The sequence below is a fragment of the Ischnura elegans genome, chromosome 11 (genome assembly GCF_921293095.1).
Source record: "Ischnura elegans chromosome 11, ioIscEleg1.1, whole genome shotgun sequence".
Taxonomy (NCBI): domain Eukaryota; kingdom Metazoa; phylum Arthropoda; class Insecta; order Odonata; family Coenagrionidae; genus Ischnura; species Ischnura elegans.
This window is the reverse complement of record NC_060256.1, coordinates 71,390,950-71,408,226: the sequence shown is the minus strand read 5'-3', so window position 1 is coordinate 71,408,226 and position 17,277 is coordinate 71,390,950.

Genomic DNA, 17,277 nt, shown 5'->3' with positions numbered 1-17,277 from the left:
CATATATTTTTAATTTTCAATTCACCTCGCAGGGTTTCGAGTGCTTTTTGACGTACAAATGTATTCAAGCCATGTTACTCATTTTGAGTTTCATAATGAATTATTAGAATCGAAGGGAATGACATCAGGATAAAAATACAGTTGTTGGATTTTTTGTAGCTGAGATTAAATGTTGAGAGCTACGAGGCTGCTCTAGATGGTCTCCGTGAATTACTTAAGTTGAGATTCTGGTCTAATTATGAAAAAATGTGGAGACAATATTACTGGAGCAATAAAAGATTTTAGTGCTACATATTCGGATCCACAGATATGGAGATGAATGATTTGAGGGCAATATAGAATCGACTTGTAGGTGTGACCAAATATTCTTTTGGATTATCAACCTCACATTGCTACATCCGATTTTTTGAATATGTGCTACACATATCGTACTGAATAGAATTTAAAAAAATGTAGGTAAGAAAGAATACAACAAAGCTGGAATCCAGTTCAATGGTCAAAATGCCTTCTAATTACGGCTAACATTCTTTACAGTCCCGAGGATACCTGAAAACACTCCTTATAGAGAGAAAATTTAGATTTCAGAATGCTTTTAGAGGAAGGATGGGGTTTATTGTTGATGTTCCAAGGCCTGTATCAGGGAAGTTGAATGACGGTAACACCGCAAGACGTCTCTTCGATTCCCCAGACTTGGCTGCTGATTTGACGGGCAATTGAGTAAATGTAGACTGCAATAGCATATTTAACCTATGCACTGTAAAGCAAGTGTAACATTCACGTATGTTTGCAAATGAAATGGTTAAATACTTCATCTAAATTATATGTTTTCACAGGAAAGTGTAATGTACCATCAGAAGAAAATTAATTTTTCATAATTACAGGCATCAATGTTGACCTAATCAAACATTTTTCCATCATTCGGAGGGCAATATCAAGTGGAATAACTCTAAATTATACAGCTTTCTCGAACTACTGCCAGAGAACTGCGGAGTTATTCACTAAGATGTATCCCTGGTGTTACATAACAACCACGGTACATAAGGGGTTTCAGCATAGAAGCGATTTTGCAAAAGAGTTGATTCTTTCTATGGGACAATTTTCTGAAGAAGCATTACGAGCCCAGAATAAGGACACGCGTAAATTCCGCCTGAGATTCAACAGAAAGCAATCCAGATAGGGCACGAATGAAGACCTTTTTAAACGACTGTTATTAACGTCTGATACATTTCTTTTCACCATCCTGGTATCAATTCCGAGGAGACCGAAGGAAATACCAAAAGATTATAGAGAACTGCTGATTTTTTATGATATTGTAGAAGAGGGATCAGACGCTAGTGACGGAAAAAGTTCATCGGAGGATTGATGGTAGAAACTCTATAAATGAAAACAAATACAATTCAGTAACTTTAAGGAAGAACATTTATGAGTGACATACTTCTTTTCTATTTATATCGCAATTTATGATTCCGGATTGATTTTATTTGTAAGTTTAAGGTAATACGTGGATTTCCATTGATGGTATATTGTATTTTTATTTAAATATCCCTTTACGGATAGAGCCAAACATTATCAAACATTTTTCCAATGCATATGTATGATTTGATCCTGAATTTTCATTTATTGGACATGCTCCCACGTATATTGCCTTAAGATGGACGACCGAAAGTGAAATTTTACCTGGTCAGGTTAACTCTTCATCTTATATTTTATAATAACATAAAAATAATGAGTTTAAATTTAACGGTTTTCTCATTTTCACTTATACATTCCCCTATTGTATACATCTTGGTCAGATTAAAAATTAAAAACCCTTGAGGAAGCATCTGTTAAATACCTTCAAAGGCTGTACGTCGTCATAAAACGCCCTTTTCCACGCGACCCACCTCGGCTAGGGTGGAAATGGAAAATGTTAACGGTAGTTGCATTTCGCGAAAATAGTTTGTTTTTCTCTCTCTTTAGCATGCCAAGTCAATCTTTTAACCCTACTTCAATACCCGAAGCATATTTCTTATTCGTGGAATGGTTCCGACAAATATCCAATACCAAGCATTTCCACTCGAGTAACGCGTTAAATGGTCGATTCGGTCGATCCATAATCCTTGCTAATGTCATCAGTGTAGTGTTTTAGGTCATTAATGACTAGGTTCTGTGCTTAAAATGACGATTTTCTGGAATAAAGTTTCGAAAAACTTGAAACATCGGCCTCGGTTACCGAGCCTCAGGGTCTCGCGGCGTGTAGCTCAGCCTTGACTCGCGATCGAAAAATCGCTCTCATTTCCTTCGTCGCAGACTTTTTTCCAAGATATCTGCTTAGTATTCTTGAGAAACCTCTACTTTACACCGTGATGTGAGTTTCCCGAGTTATATATTTCGTAAGCGAAAGATAATGTCTACTTTATGTCAAATTTCACGTGAAAAACGGGTCCGCCATTTTGCGTTGTAAAACCAGTCAAATGAGAACCAAAATCTTCAAAATTCATGCAAAGTATAGGCAAAGCATCAAGTCAAAGGAATATTTCGTTTTTTATTCCATAAAAATCATGTCAACGCAACACCACCTGCTTAAACTCAAAGGTTTCTGAAGAAAAACGAGACCGCGCGTGATTTTTAAAAGTTGGCCATGTTTGGGTCACTGTATCTCAGTAACGGTTCGTATTGATGTAAAATGGCACATACATCTACAGTTGGTAATCATTTATAAGTATTTACGCCAAGTTTGAAGTCTCTATCTCAAAAAACGTCATTTTGGACTTTTGTCCAGCTTTTTTCGATTTCAGCCCACTGTGCGCCGGCTACATTCTCTCTCTCTCCTATATCAAATTCTAGACACAAAAACACCCCCTTACCTCATCATCATCATCATCATTAGTCAACAATCCTAAGATTGGTTTGACGCAGCTCTCCATTTCTCTCTCCTATCCGCTAATCTCTTCATAGCTACATATTTATTCTCTTTTACATCCTTTATAACCTGTCCGATATAACTCATTCGGGGCCGTCCCTTGCCCTTTTTCCCTTCCACTTGTCCTTCAACGATTGTCTTCTTTACCTATCATGCGAATTCAGAAGTCTCGACACTGTCCATATGACAAACACAAGGGGGAATCACAATCTTGTTATACCTCATCACCGAACTGTCACTTACAACAAATCATTTACCGTTTCTGCATGCAGGGAATGGAATAATCGTAACCTTTCAACTAGGAACTCATCATCGTCATTGGCATCTTTTAAGAGGAGGCTACACAAAGCACTTTTCACTTCACAACTAGCTGGTGAATATACATGACACTGAGCAGCACCTACGACAAAGTGATATGTATTACTGAATGATTGTATACATATGTTATATTTTATATAATTGCATGTGTATTGTGTAATATTTGTGTACACTTTGTACCTCATTGACTGTGTTGTATTTTGCAAATAACACGACTTTACTTTCACTCAGTAGGTTTTCGCAGGTTTTTCACGCCCCCCTTCTTGTGTGGGCGTTTTCCTGTAGTGGGTTTTTTCGCTGAAGGATACCACACCCTTATCCTCATGTTTTTTCCCACAAACAGAAATCTTTTTTCCACAAAATTTTCACATACAAATGTTCATATTTTGACATTTCACGAATATTGTATATCCTTTGTATTGTAAACGTTTGTCTACTATTTTTTAATATGTTTGCATTGACGCTATGGAGGGGTTAGGTGGAAGAAGGGACTTCTTAGTCTCAACCTCGCCAGAATAAAGGCATTTTATTATTATTATTATGTTTGATGTTGATTCAGTATCTTGGAGTATAGGTCTTGAAGAATTTTAAATGTAAATTTTTGACTATGTTTCGGTATCCGTGCGTACGTTTCCGCGGAGTTGTTCATGATGACTGCCAAGTTCCGGGTTCTCCAGCCGCGTCTGTCGTTTATAGTTGACAACAGTTTCGAAAGCCATCCTGCTTTCGTCTTCAGTTCGAAGGTGTCGCACTATGAAGAATCCCTGAAGGGTGTAGGGCGAGAAAAATTGCATTGATGGGTGAAAAATGAATTTCCTGCCAAAACCATTCTTCAAAATTAATCCAATGAATAGTAAATTAAAAAACAAGATACTTAAAATATGTCACCCACTCGAAAATTTGATGAAGGCATCGGGTATCCAAAGGAAAGTGAGGCAAGTGAGCCTATGCAAGTACCTGAGGTCAATGGGTTTTGAGTATCGCATGACGCGACTTTCCAACTGAAAGGGCAAAGCATCACCAGTCCTAACCTCACTGAAAAAGCTCAACTTCTTCACAAGTGTGCTCGATATTTACCAATGAAATAATTTTTATCAATAATTTCGTCTTCTGTTCATGGCCCATCGGAACATAATAAAACGGACCTCGTATCTATATTCAGAGATATACCTCGTACCTATATTCCATCAGCTCTTCTAGAGAATGGCACGTTTTACGAATAGGCGTTTTTAATTTACGAGTTACTACTACCGTAAACCGGGACAACTTTTCCACTTTTTTTTCTTTTTCAACAGCATTCTTGTAAGTTCATGTACGACAATGATTTAAAATCATTTTCAGCCATTACTCTTGGTCTCTACTTTCAAAATGTGTGAAAAAATTGAAACCTAAGTAAAAGTTTATACGTTAAAATAATTGAAAATATAGTTGGCAAAGATTCTCTGGAACTGGGGCAACTTTGCCAACGGAGTTACATCCAGCGGAAACCTCAATAAAACAATGGAATAAATAATTTTAACTTAGGAAACTTAAATATAGCATGGTGCACACTGATACTCAAAACGCTGAACATAATATACTATGGTTATTCCCCAAATTTTTATTCTATTTACAAGTTCCTCCAATATGATTCTGGTGATCTAATGTGAAGGTGCTTGGAAGTGATCAAGTGTGATTTTTCCACGGTTTTTCCTAGGGTCACATTAATTTTCCGTCTTCTTCTCTATGGCGAACTTTTGTTTGGATTACGACGACAGGCTTGAAGATAATTAAAAAATGAAGCACTTACTCTTGTAGGAGTGTCATTACGATCAGTTTTCTATGCATCCGCAATTCAAGACTGAACTTTTTTGGGGTTGAGTGGCACCTTGCTACATTTCTCGAACCCTGATATAATTTTTGAGTTCATTTTACCTTCTTCATCCAAAGCACTGGGATTTTTTTGCCAAAAGTGTTGGAAATGTTCTATTTTCAAGACTTTTATAACTAGTAAAGTTCAATAATTTATGGTCTGTCTGTATGGCTCTTCATTAATTTTTTACAAGGTTTGAAGACTGAAACGTCAAAAGGTTGTCATAAATGATTGGACGATGGCGTAAGAACACAAAAAGAATCAATCATCAATCAATGGCATTTAAAGGCATTCCCCGGTCTGCATAAACAAGCACATGTTCGAGGATCTCTTCTTCCTTATACTTGCTCAATGCCGTCTGGCGCCCTGGATTCTTTGAATGACGACACTTCACCTTACTGTCAATTTTCCTATGTGGAATATTATATTTCAGGGCTGCTTTTCCACTTCTCATTTCCTTGTTAATCACTGCAGTGACAGCAAGTTGCAGCGTGGTGTCATCATAATTTCGATACCTGCGGCCTCCCCATTTAGTATTAAAGCGTCTTGGCATCTGAACGGTCTATAAAACGAATATGAAAAACGCACCCTTAAGAAAAAGTGTATTAGAAATTGAGATATAACAATATTGACAGTTGGCAAAGTTGTCCCATCTCCACCAAGCTTCCTGGTGCAACATTGCCAAGTTACATTATTAAACCTAAGTACTACATACATTTTACCATTTAAAGCGATTCTGAAAGTAAATTATATGCTCTATTGAACGATACCAGAAATTTTTACTTACGTTTGAGAAAATGGGCAGGGCGAGACACTTAATATCCTACCAAAATATTCAGTCTGGCGCGACGAAAACAAAATACTAATAAATACCTGAAAAAAACTCGTAAGACTACAAGTGTGTGGAAAGGCTATCACTCAATATCTTTTCTGTGTGATGAAAACATAGGCCCCTTCTTGGATAGTTAGGGAACTTAGTAGGGCACCAAAGATAATATTTTTCAAAACCTAGCAAAGTTGTCCCACTTGACAAAGTTGTCCCGGTTGACGGTACATCTACAGAGTACCTCACAAGCTGCGTTGGTAGGCGGGTGGCGGAAGGTGTTAGAACCTTATTGAGAATGTAGAAATATTCTTTAGGGGGGGCGTTGTGAAAGATTTGACGACTGAGCTCGACCTAGCATTTATTCAATTAGGAATGGGATTAATCAATCCAAATCGAGGTAAAAAAAATAGCGCAGAGAAAGTGTTGGATTTAATACATGGAGTTGCTTGTCCTGGAAATTTACTAACTGCTGAAACGACGGTTTTCGAGTTTAATGCAGTAACATAAGAGTATTAAATGGCTTTTATAATGTTTTACCCTATTCAGGGAAAGAACGCGGAACTTATTATGAGTTTTTACGGATGAAAAACATTTTCTGAATATTTTATCTAGAAGATATTTTTCTTGCAAGGGCAATTGTATTAGAATTAAAAAAAACTTTACCCAAATTCTTTTGTAGTGAGCGTGAACTTCTTACGCAATTACTTTGGATTTCCATAAAAGATGAAAGAGTCTATTCGGCCAAACTTTTATGGACTTGAAATTTTTGAATAAGGAACTAATCAGCGTACGGGTGTAGAGTCCTTACCCGATGCTAATATTCTTAACACTTTGCGTGCCATGGACGTAATATTACGTCCTGTTAATCATTCTGAAGATTGCCATGGACGTAATATTCCGTCTCTCTATTAAATTGGCTTTGTATGCGTGAAGCCGTAATGTTTCGCCCGTGGTACTTCTCCAATTTACTGCTTAGTAGTTTTGTTTTTTCAAAAATCAAATGCTCGATGGAAAAAGAGTTCACTTTATGTCTTGAGGACGAAAAGTCCTCTGTAGCTACCGCCATCCTTGTCCTTACTAGTAGGCCACTTTGTGTGAAAATTCTTTTGCGGAAAGAACCGTTCGTTGAGAGTGCAGTGACCCTTTTTGTCAACCAGGATTTATAACGCTTTGCTTGGAACAAAGCTTTTTTTATGATTTCTATGCTTTAAATAGTTCAAATTGAGCGTAGTAAAAAATTATTATGCATGTTATGGCGGCACATCATGTGTTGGAACTTCTTTTATTTTTCAAAAACAGTAGGTTTTCATTGCTAAATTATATATTTAAAAATTAGCAATAGATGTTATTCAACTCATTCATAAAGAAGAGGAAAGTCCATTTCTACTGAAATACACATCGATATAAATATATTTTTGATGCTTATGTTTTAAAAACTGTACGGCTTTAGTAAAAATGGCTGGATTTTTCAGCAGGACTATAAAATTAGCACCCGGCTCTCAAAGTGTTAACACGATAAATACCTTAAGCGATAAACGCCAAATTTCGGAGCACTATTAGATTTTTGGGTCTGAGAACGAAAGGAATAAGAAGGTTGTCGACATGGAAGCTAAGAGAAGCCAGTTGTTGGATGAGATAAACAGGAGGCTGAAGGGAGCGTAAATTCTTCTTTTTCGTGCTTCTTAACGATCAGCATTTCAAATTTTTAAATATAATTTCGCGAGAACAGGTAAATCATAGAAAAATAGGGTGGTGTCCTATTATTTTTTTATTGCCTAAATCGAAAGATTATTACTCCTGGAGTACGCATTGCACGCTTTTAGATTTTTAAATGACGATATCTATTTTTGAAAAGTGAAAATTTTCAAGCGCGCGAAAACGCGACGGCTAAGTATGAATGCCGGGAAAAACTCCGTGTGACGTCGTTCTGGTTCTCGCTGCCGCACGTGAGGTGACCTTGGGGCGAGGCTTTGAGCGCTGATACGACGCAGGATGCTAGCAGGTAGCAGAGTACCGTGCTACCTGGTAGCGCTTGGCTTAAATAAGGATTATTAATACCTTATCAAACGAAGAAAACTTTCCGACCTTAGCCAGTTTTAATAGGTGATTATTAAGAGATGTTTCCCTGAGCTCTGTGCCTCATGCATGCATTGGTAATCTCAGACGATGTAAAACTCCTATCTACTCGTATAGAAACAAGGTCCCTGTGACGTCACGTGGAGTGGCATCGCATGGGCGCCAATCTGGCGTTTTTCAAATGAGGATAAAATTGACCATTGCAATTCGTCTAAACTGCGATTTATAAAACCAAATAATTAGTATATTATGAATACCCTAATGGTGGGTAGCGAATCGCAATCAATGCCTTTCGTTTTCTTTGATGAAGAAAACTACCCTATTGTTAGTATAATTTCTATGTTTCGATAAATTTTACTTGCATGGACAATATCAAATTATTAAACGAATTTTGCCATTACTCTAATGCATGATACTTCGAGGCAAAGAGTAAAAATAAGGTATCCGCACAAAATATTCTCATTTTCATTTTCCATTATATCTCCAAGAAGATAAGTTTACGGTAAAAACAAGATTCCGGGAGAAAACATACGCACGCATCAAAATAAGTTTGCGCTAACCTGTCTCCTTTATTGTATTGATCTTGCACGAAAAATCGTTAACATTTTCTGTTGAAAGTAAATTGGTATGATATTTTAAAGGGAATTGATGTTAGACGTTATTAATTTTAATCATTAACATCTTGGCCAATCCAATCTTGGCTCAAATCATACGAGTCTTTTGGATCATGAGCATTTATTCAAAATAGGTTTCCACGTAGGTTCGAAGATTTTCGCGGCGTTGATTAGATGATCTCTGCATTCTATTCGGGTTTTCACCGCGTCCGTTGTGTTTTGGCTGTAACAGTTTCGCCAAAACACAACGGACGCGGTGAAAACCCGAATAGAATGCTGAGATCATAGGTTTCCAGGGGTTTCGGAATTTTTCATAGGTGCATTATAAAAACTAAGGCAAATCGCACGGTGTACATACGTCGAAAACACTTGGAAAAAATTTTACGCATGAAAACACATGCGAGGCTCGAATAAGGGGTATGCTGATCTCAAAGCAACTGGACTCTGCAGCAGAACCTCGTCCCCATCTACAGCATAGGGACTTTACTCAAAAGCTATATTTATTCCCACAGTTTCGAAACACAAAGCCGAGATTTTTCTCATTTTCACCGCAGAAGACTTTTTTTCGATGGCCGTCCTCAAGGTCGTGCCCTCGACATCGTCCTCCAGGCACACGAGGACCGCTCGGAACCTTTTGAGGACTCGGGGAAGGACGAGGTGCAATAATAAAGGTTTTAGCCCTCCGGATGAGAGGAGCGGAGGGGTGGGGATAGCGACAATCCTCCCACTTCCCAGCGCCTTTTCGACCGCCACCCCTTTTCTAGTAGCCGTAGTCATAGTGACGGAAGGAGTGGGAGGTAGAGTAGACGGCGGTGGGGGTGTAGGAGGAGGGGCGAGGGTTAGGGGGAGGGGATATATCGATCACAGTCAACTCTCCGGGGTTGTCCCGCGGGACAAATGGAGGGGATGGCTCCCTTAGCAGTGCTGGTAGTGGCGCCAAAATTCCCACTCTTCGCGGTGGTGGTATTTGGAGGAGGCGACCGACAGCTGAGGTCATTTGCGCCATGAGGGAAGGGTACATCTACATCTATATAATACCCTGCGAGCCACCTCTAGGGTGTTCGGCAGGGGGTGAAAAATAACCAACATGCAGCATGCAAGAGGACCGCCACATGCACACCACACGGTCATAGAAATATTACGCACATTAGAATAATATGCATGCTTATTCATTTAAAAAAAAATGCTAATGGTTAGTAATTCCTAGAGCAAATACATTCAAGGTTAGAACTATAAAAAACATGCAATGAGTGATCCTAGCGAGCGATGCCATTAATCCTATCAATTGAGACAACGTTCCTATCCTTAATAGTAGGAGGGAAGAATGACATTTTAAATCTCTCTGTTTTGCTGTCTATTTCTTTTATTTTATTCTCATGATCTCGTCTACTATAGTACGATACTATAGTACGGGTATGGAAGGATGGGTAGAGAGAAACCCGGCGAAGAGAATATTCAAGCGATATACTGATGAGGATGATCATACCACATTTGTGTGCTTGTGTTTGGGAATGATATTTCGTGAAGATGAAGTATATAGCGCTGTGCAGAGTGGCAAAAATTCACCCTTACTCTCGATAGTAACGCTCATTTGAAAATACTACCTGTGTACGTTAGTTATTTTTTCTTTTAGTATTTGTTCTTGGCATGGTAAGGTATTTTATTAGGGCGAAAGGCGCCAATTTCGCTATATCACGCCTGAATCAGTTGAAAATATTTGCGAGCGGTGATTTGCCAATGAAATGTGGATTCAGCTAATTCAGCCGTGACATAGTGGAAGTTGGACGTATAAAGATAAAAACGTGATTGCATGTCTTGCATTTTAAAATGAAATGTAGTATAGTATTTGGATGAGACGACCCACAGCAGAGGTCATTTGCACCATTGGGGAAGGATATGGAGAGAAATCCGGCGTCGGCATTAGCCTGCTCTTAACGAAAGGCGCCAAGCGGCCACGGCTTAACGTCCCATCCGACGGACGGAGTTGCGCTTGAAATGCCCTCCGATAAACATTCACACAGAGATCGGGCAGTCTTTGATAATTCTAGGCCACCGCCGGGAATTTAACCTGAGCCCCAGGGAGGGAAGCCAACACTCTATCTACCACATCAACCCGACTTTGTCGACGCCGCCAATGTCAATGTGTTCCGAGCATGGTATATCACGACTTTCCGTTTGCGAGCACCAGTCTTAAAATAAAATTTTTATCCCCTTTACAACGAAAACGTTTCCACCTCATCGGCCCATCTCCATCTCTGGCCCGATATCGCATTTTAGTTCATTTATTAGTTGTACCCAAGAGGATCCAATAACCGATAGAAAAATTCTATAGGTGAGCGTAAAAATTAAATTTATGTTCTCCTCATTCAACATTCCTCTAAGTTCTTGGAGGAAAAATTCTAGGAGAGAATTTCTGGAGAAATGAAGAGTAGATATCTTTCAAAGAGACACGGAGAAACATCAGCTTCGAAGAAGACTATATTACCGGACCCATTATAAAGGATTTAATAACGGGGATATTTTGCTGAGCAGGTAGAAATGGGAATTCGTTTTCCTACCATCATCGGAAGTTTTTTTTTGGGTTCAGCTGGACTGTGCGAATTTTATTGAAATTACGGTCGTCTGATACATTTTTGCCCAACAATTACAAGTAGCACGATTTCACTTATCGCCTATTCCTAGCTATGTTAACTAAATCGGCCCCGAAATTCAAGTTTTAAAAACGTGTATGACACAGACGTACTCAAAACCCTTGTTTTTGGGGGACACTTGATCATAAAAATTAAATTATCATCCTCCCATCAGGGGTAATTCAATTTAGTTCCGATGATGTACCACGATGCTCATCTCGAATGATGGAATCTTCGCTTCTCTTTGAAGGAGGAATTTCTCTGGTGTGGATTTAGTACAGAAAAAAATTGGCCCGGGGTTCCAAAATTAATTGCCTTCCCAGAGTGGAAGAACTCCCAATTCGTAATTATCCATCAACTGGCGCTCAACTGATCCCATTAAATTTACACCTGCCTCTCATTTGCTGATGTCACATCGCATCGCAAATTCCGTTTGTGGTTGAGGGAAGAGTGTGACAAATTAACGGTTCAATAAATTTTAAATTTATCCCCACGCCTCTAGTTTGTGCTCCACATAGAATTTCACTCTACTCGTGATGTATTTCGTAACGGTACTCGCTCATTCTTTCACATCTTTGAAAAATCCTAATCCTGACCCTACCATACTGGACCGAGCAAACTTCGTGTTTCCACATCTTTCATCGTCTTGCTGCATCGTCATATTTTATTTTACGCAATATGCTTTCATTGGGAAATATTTTCTCCTCGGCAATTCTTGTCTTTTCCAGATGAAAATTATCTGTGATACTCTTTGTAAACGATGATCAGTAGGATCGCAATAAGAAGTACCCTGTAACGAGGAGGCCCAAAATTATAGTAAACGTGCACGGTAAATAAGAGCTCCGATGTAACAAAGAAATTGAGTTATTTTAGAAAAAACTAGCTTTTGTTTGCATCACTGAATTGAGAGAAATGTATTCATTAACATTAATTTCCGTAAGGTGCATTTCCAACAGCTCTGTAAGCGATGTGTTAAAACAATTACGAGCGTATTCTTTCAGGAAATCTACTCCCTCAGCTAATTCTGTTTCTTCTCTTTCGATGTTTCTTACCATTAAAAACCTGAATCGTAAGTGATAGTTTTGGTGTTAGTCAAATTCTTCCCGATTCGAGAATAATTTCCGGAAGTTCCTTCATTGAACTAAAATCAGAAAGAACTTTTAAAAAAAGCCTTGAATGATATGTACCACATGTGATTGAACGTGATGCAATATGGGAAAAATTGTACCTTCAAAAATACATTTGTTGTGTTTCTATCTTAAAATCTGTTTTGACCTACTAATTCTTATCATAACTGTGTCGCCATGAAAGTTAATGTTACTTATGCGATATGAGAAGCTCATGTGGGCATACATTACTGGAGGAAGGCGGTGTATAGAGTTGACAGTAGCTCACAAGCTCTACCTTCACCTTATACACAAGCTTTGAGTATAAAAATGATCGCGAGGAGATTTATTTTAAAAATTAAATTTAAATAAGACTGCATTAATTTCACTATGCGCAACCAATTTTATATTTCATAAATGTGATAATTATCTCTTGAACTTTAGTGCCTTGATATAGTTTTCATGTGTACAAAGAAATATAAATGCCGAGGTAAAACTGGAACTCATATACTCGTATCAGAAACATTACGTAGGATAGCACATCTTATTTTTAGAACTTGAAGCCTTCCGTGTCTAGCATTGTCGGCACACGTGTATACGTTTTTAAACCTTTATTTTTAAATCCAATTTCCAGGGTTAGTTCTTCGATGTGAGCATTTGTTATTGGCGGGCTAATTTCCGTAACTACCAAGTTTGATGCAAAAAAACTTATCGTTTTTTTTTTCATTAAAGTACGTTTTTCTCTCTTATGTTCGATTAATAACACATTCGCGCCTTTGTTTGGAGATTTTTGAAGTTCTTCTCTTGCTCTATGGTTGCATTTTCAAAGCAGCTAAAATGCTCTTATGTTAGAGCTTAATTGGAACACTCCGTATCGAGCACTCTCTTTTCCAGCAATGACTCGATGCTTCGCCTTAAGGCTAAATGGATTCCTTTCATCTTGCCTCTTCGACTAATGGTAATTTTTCAAAAACGTTTTCATGACACATTGAAGTGAAGAATCTTGTTGTTGGGAGGATGATACCAAAGTTTCAATTCAAATTGTAAAGTATCATTCACAACTTATTCGAAAAATATACTTATAGTTACTTTGTTGCTGGAGCCAGTATGTTACATTCTACTTATATTATTATTATTATCATTATTATATATTGTACAAGTTACAAGTTGGCTATTTGCCAGGTGGTAACAGTTTATACAAAATAAAAAAAACAAAAATATTGTAAATGAAAAATACATCACCAAAATGTAACTAGATGGTGAATATTTAAAATGCAATGATATTAATTTTCCAGCATAAATCTACTATACCTCTTCTTGAAAATCCTTACGTTGTTAGGGTAGGGCTTAAAAAGTTTTGCAGGGAGTCTATTCCATTCCGTAATCGTCCTGTTGAGGTACGAGAATTTCTTTACGTTAGTCCTTTGTGACCGGCATTTCATCTTGTATTCGCGATCATTCCTACCAATATAGCTGGGGTATTCAATCTTCTTCCGTTATATTTGTTGGTTGAATGATTTGTAACTGACAAATTGACTTTCAGTAAAGTCATACGGAATTAGTAGTGCAAATGATGTGAGGATGAAACAAACAGGACAAAGTAGCTGTTCTAAGTCAAAATATATATAGCGTTCGGGCATGAGTGGATTATGGTCGTTGGTTTGAGGTGTCGACGGTTAATTTATTATCCTGGAGCCTCGCAGCAAACATGCGTCTGAGGTCTGATATACATTGGCAGGTGGCTTAATGATATTCATAAATTATTCTAAAACATTATTTTTTAGGGTGGTGAGATAATAATTTTATTGGGAAGGCGCCCTAAAAATTATAACCCTTTCAATGTTTCCTGTAATTCCATGTTCCACTAACTCAAAACCCCATTCATTCCCCTCTGCGTTCAGGTGCCGAATCTGAGCATTGAAATTATTCGGAAAAAATGAAACTTATTTAATTTGCAAGTAACCCGAAAACAGCACTAAACGTGCTTTACCTCGAGGTTAGCAATAACTAACGTTGGACGATCAGGAACACCCATGCCTTGTGGAAACCTAACTAGACGAGACACGAACCCTCAACCTCCGGTTTGGTGGACGAGGTACTTATCCCGCTGTCAGAGGCCGGAAGTTTTCTCAGGCCTACTACCTGACTAAGCAGGTAACATTCCCAGATCAGGCTCGTAGCCAGAAACCTGCTTCGGGAGAGTATACGGGTTACCTAAACTGGTAATGGGTTGCCATTGCCCACGCATCCGAAAACCATAACTAAAGCTGTAAATTTAGTCTGTAAAATGCTGAAAGTGAAAGTCACTGTTTTTCATCGAAGAAGTCGAGTTACTAAGTGTTGGTGTCTGAAGAAATTAGTTCAGGAATGATACACAAAGATGGAATCTTTGGAATCACGATGGCAGTGCGATATCGTTGTGTATTATTTAATATGCTGCTCCACGATATTTCTCCGGAAAAAGTTGATTTTGTTCAGGAAATTCGCCTGATTTTTCGAAAAACTTTAAAATTTGGGGCTCTGGCAGCGGTACTTAGTTATATCCCATTCAGAGCACACTTCAGATCTAAGGCCTTAATGTTAGTCCACATCTTACTGGAGTTTAGAAGAAAGTCAGGTGTGATGAGTACTCTCTGGTAAGTTCCCTCCCATGCACTGGCGTACCCAGCGAGGGGGGTTTTATCCCCCAAAAGCCCCCCCTCGCTGCGCCGCTGCTCTCTCTTATCCGCTAGCTTTTTCATAGCGACGTCTTTTCATTTATTTTCTTTCGTCATTTCTTCTCTTTTCCATCCTTTATAACCTGTCCTATGTTACTCATTCGGGGCCACCCCTTGCCCTCTGACTTCTCTTTCCTCCGACCCCTCTCAGCACTTCTTCATTACTTACTAGGTCGATCCATAACATCTTTATTATTCCTTGGTAGCACCACATTTCGAATGTTTCCACTCTAGACTTCTCTGCTGCTGTGAACGTCCAAGCCTAGAGAAATATGCTCCATATTTCAGTGGCGCAGCGAGGGGGGGGTTTGGGGGACAAAAACCCCCCAGAGCTCAGAAATATTTCAGTTTAATCCATTTTACTTAATTGGATTGATATCACTAGTGGAACAGTGTAAGGATTAATAAAGTATCCCTCAAAAAGCCGTAAAACTCACCATTTTGAACCGCTTATCTTAAAATTCCGCAATTTAATAATCCCGTACCTACCGCTTATCCTGGTGGGTATTCCATACTATCACCCACCCCGGTATTAGTTGCACCTAAACCCCCCCCCAGCCTTAATTCCTAGCTGCGCCCCTGAGAGAGAGAAATAGAGAACTGCATCAAATCAATCTAACGATTGTTGACCAATGATGATGATTATCTTTCCTGGAACAAGCACGTACCCTTTATCCTTCCATCCTTTAATAACCAAAGCCCCTGCCATATTTAGCATCTGATGAATTTTTTCCTTCAGTAATACTAACCTTCATATGTATGTAATCTATTTTAGTCAAAATTGGGGCATGAAACGCTAAAAGTAATGAAATCGTAGCACCACATTTCGAATGCTTCCACTCTTGACATCTCCGCCGCTGTCAACGTCCAAGCCTCTCTTCGATTGAGACAACTTTAGTGATTTGACTTCAGTTAAGCTGCGTTTCGATTGCGATCCCTGGGTCGGAGATGGTGATGCCGCGCACTAGATTCGTTCGCATGCATTCCACCGCCGATGCCTCGGGATGCATCTCACGACCCTTTGCTGAATGCCTCCTACCCCTCTTGGCCCCGCGTCGACTTTTGCCGGTGTCCGACCTGACTGCTGACACGAGAGCGAATCCCAACCACTGCTACCATAGAGGCTGCTCGCCCCCCCTGTGGCGCGCGCCCTGTGCCGTGCAAACAAAAATTTTCCCTTTGACCTTGGGTGGTCCTTGCCGAAAGAGAGAAGGAGATTCCACCCGCCTCCACTAGGTACCGCCACCTACTTGGAGCCCTCGAGATTAATGCAACTCGGATCGCGGTGGCGCGTGGAGGACACGAGTTACGTTTTTAAAGGATGGGAGAAAGGGTAAATGTGGTGCTGCAAGGGCCATAGGAGGGAAGGAGTAAGGGGGTTACGGATGCTTAAAGGGGGCGGGGCACTCTAGTGGCGGAGGTTAGAAAGAGAGGGATGGAGAAATGAAAAGAGAGGAATAGCAGCCGCTTCCATATTGATTTCCTACGTCGGAAACCTCGAATCTGGGTCAAACAGGTCAAGGCAATAATGCCGTCGGGGGAGGTGCCTGTTGGGGAGGGGCGGAGGAGAATGCTGCGGGGTTGGGGGTGGTGGCAGGGAATGGACGGGGGTGGGGAGGGGACCAGACAGGGCACATGCGCCACGACGGAGCATCTGGAGATGGGCGACATCTCTGGACGAGATGAGAAACTAACTACTCCGCGGAATCTACAACCCAGCCAGGGCGGGGTGATTGAACGTGAAAATGAACTCTTCAGCGGCCAAGCAGCCTTTCACTTATTAGCAGGGCGGAATCAAAGGGGGTGCCCAAGAGTTCCGAGCCCTAGGCCACCCTCCAAACATGAGCCTTCCTCCAATATAAAGGTAAATCTCACAAAATCAGAAAAACAGACAAAGCCATCATGTATGAGGGTATTAAAAGTGAAGCTGGGTTGTTTTTTGTTAACATGTAGTCAACATTGACGTTAATAAATTTTTACGAGCGTGCTGCGCCCGCTCCCAGCGGGCTTCCCCCGCTCTTTTCAATGCAGGTCCACAGAGGGATAGGCGCGTTTCTAATTTTAAAATGTAGAAAAAAAGGCAGAGTCTTATGTACAAATGTAATTGGAATGTTCATTTACAAATTGATGTCAGAGGACCTGTTTAAACACAACATTGGAAGTAATTACACTATCCTCTGTTAAACGCACATGATGACTCGTAGTTACCTATCAACAAGAGACTTGAATGTGGAAT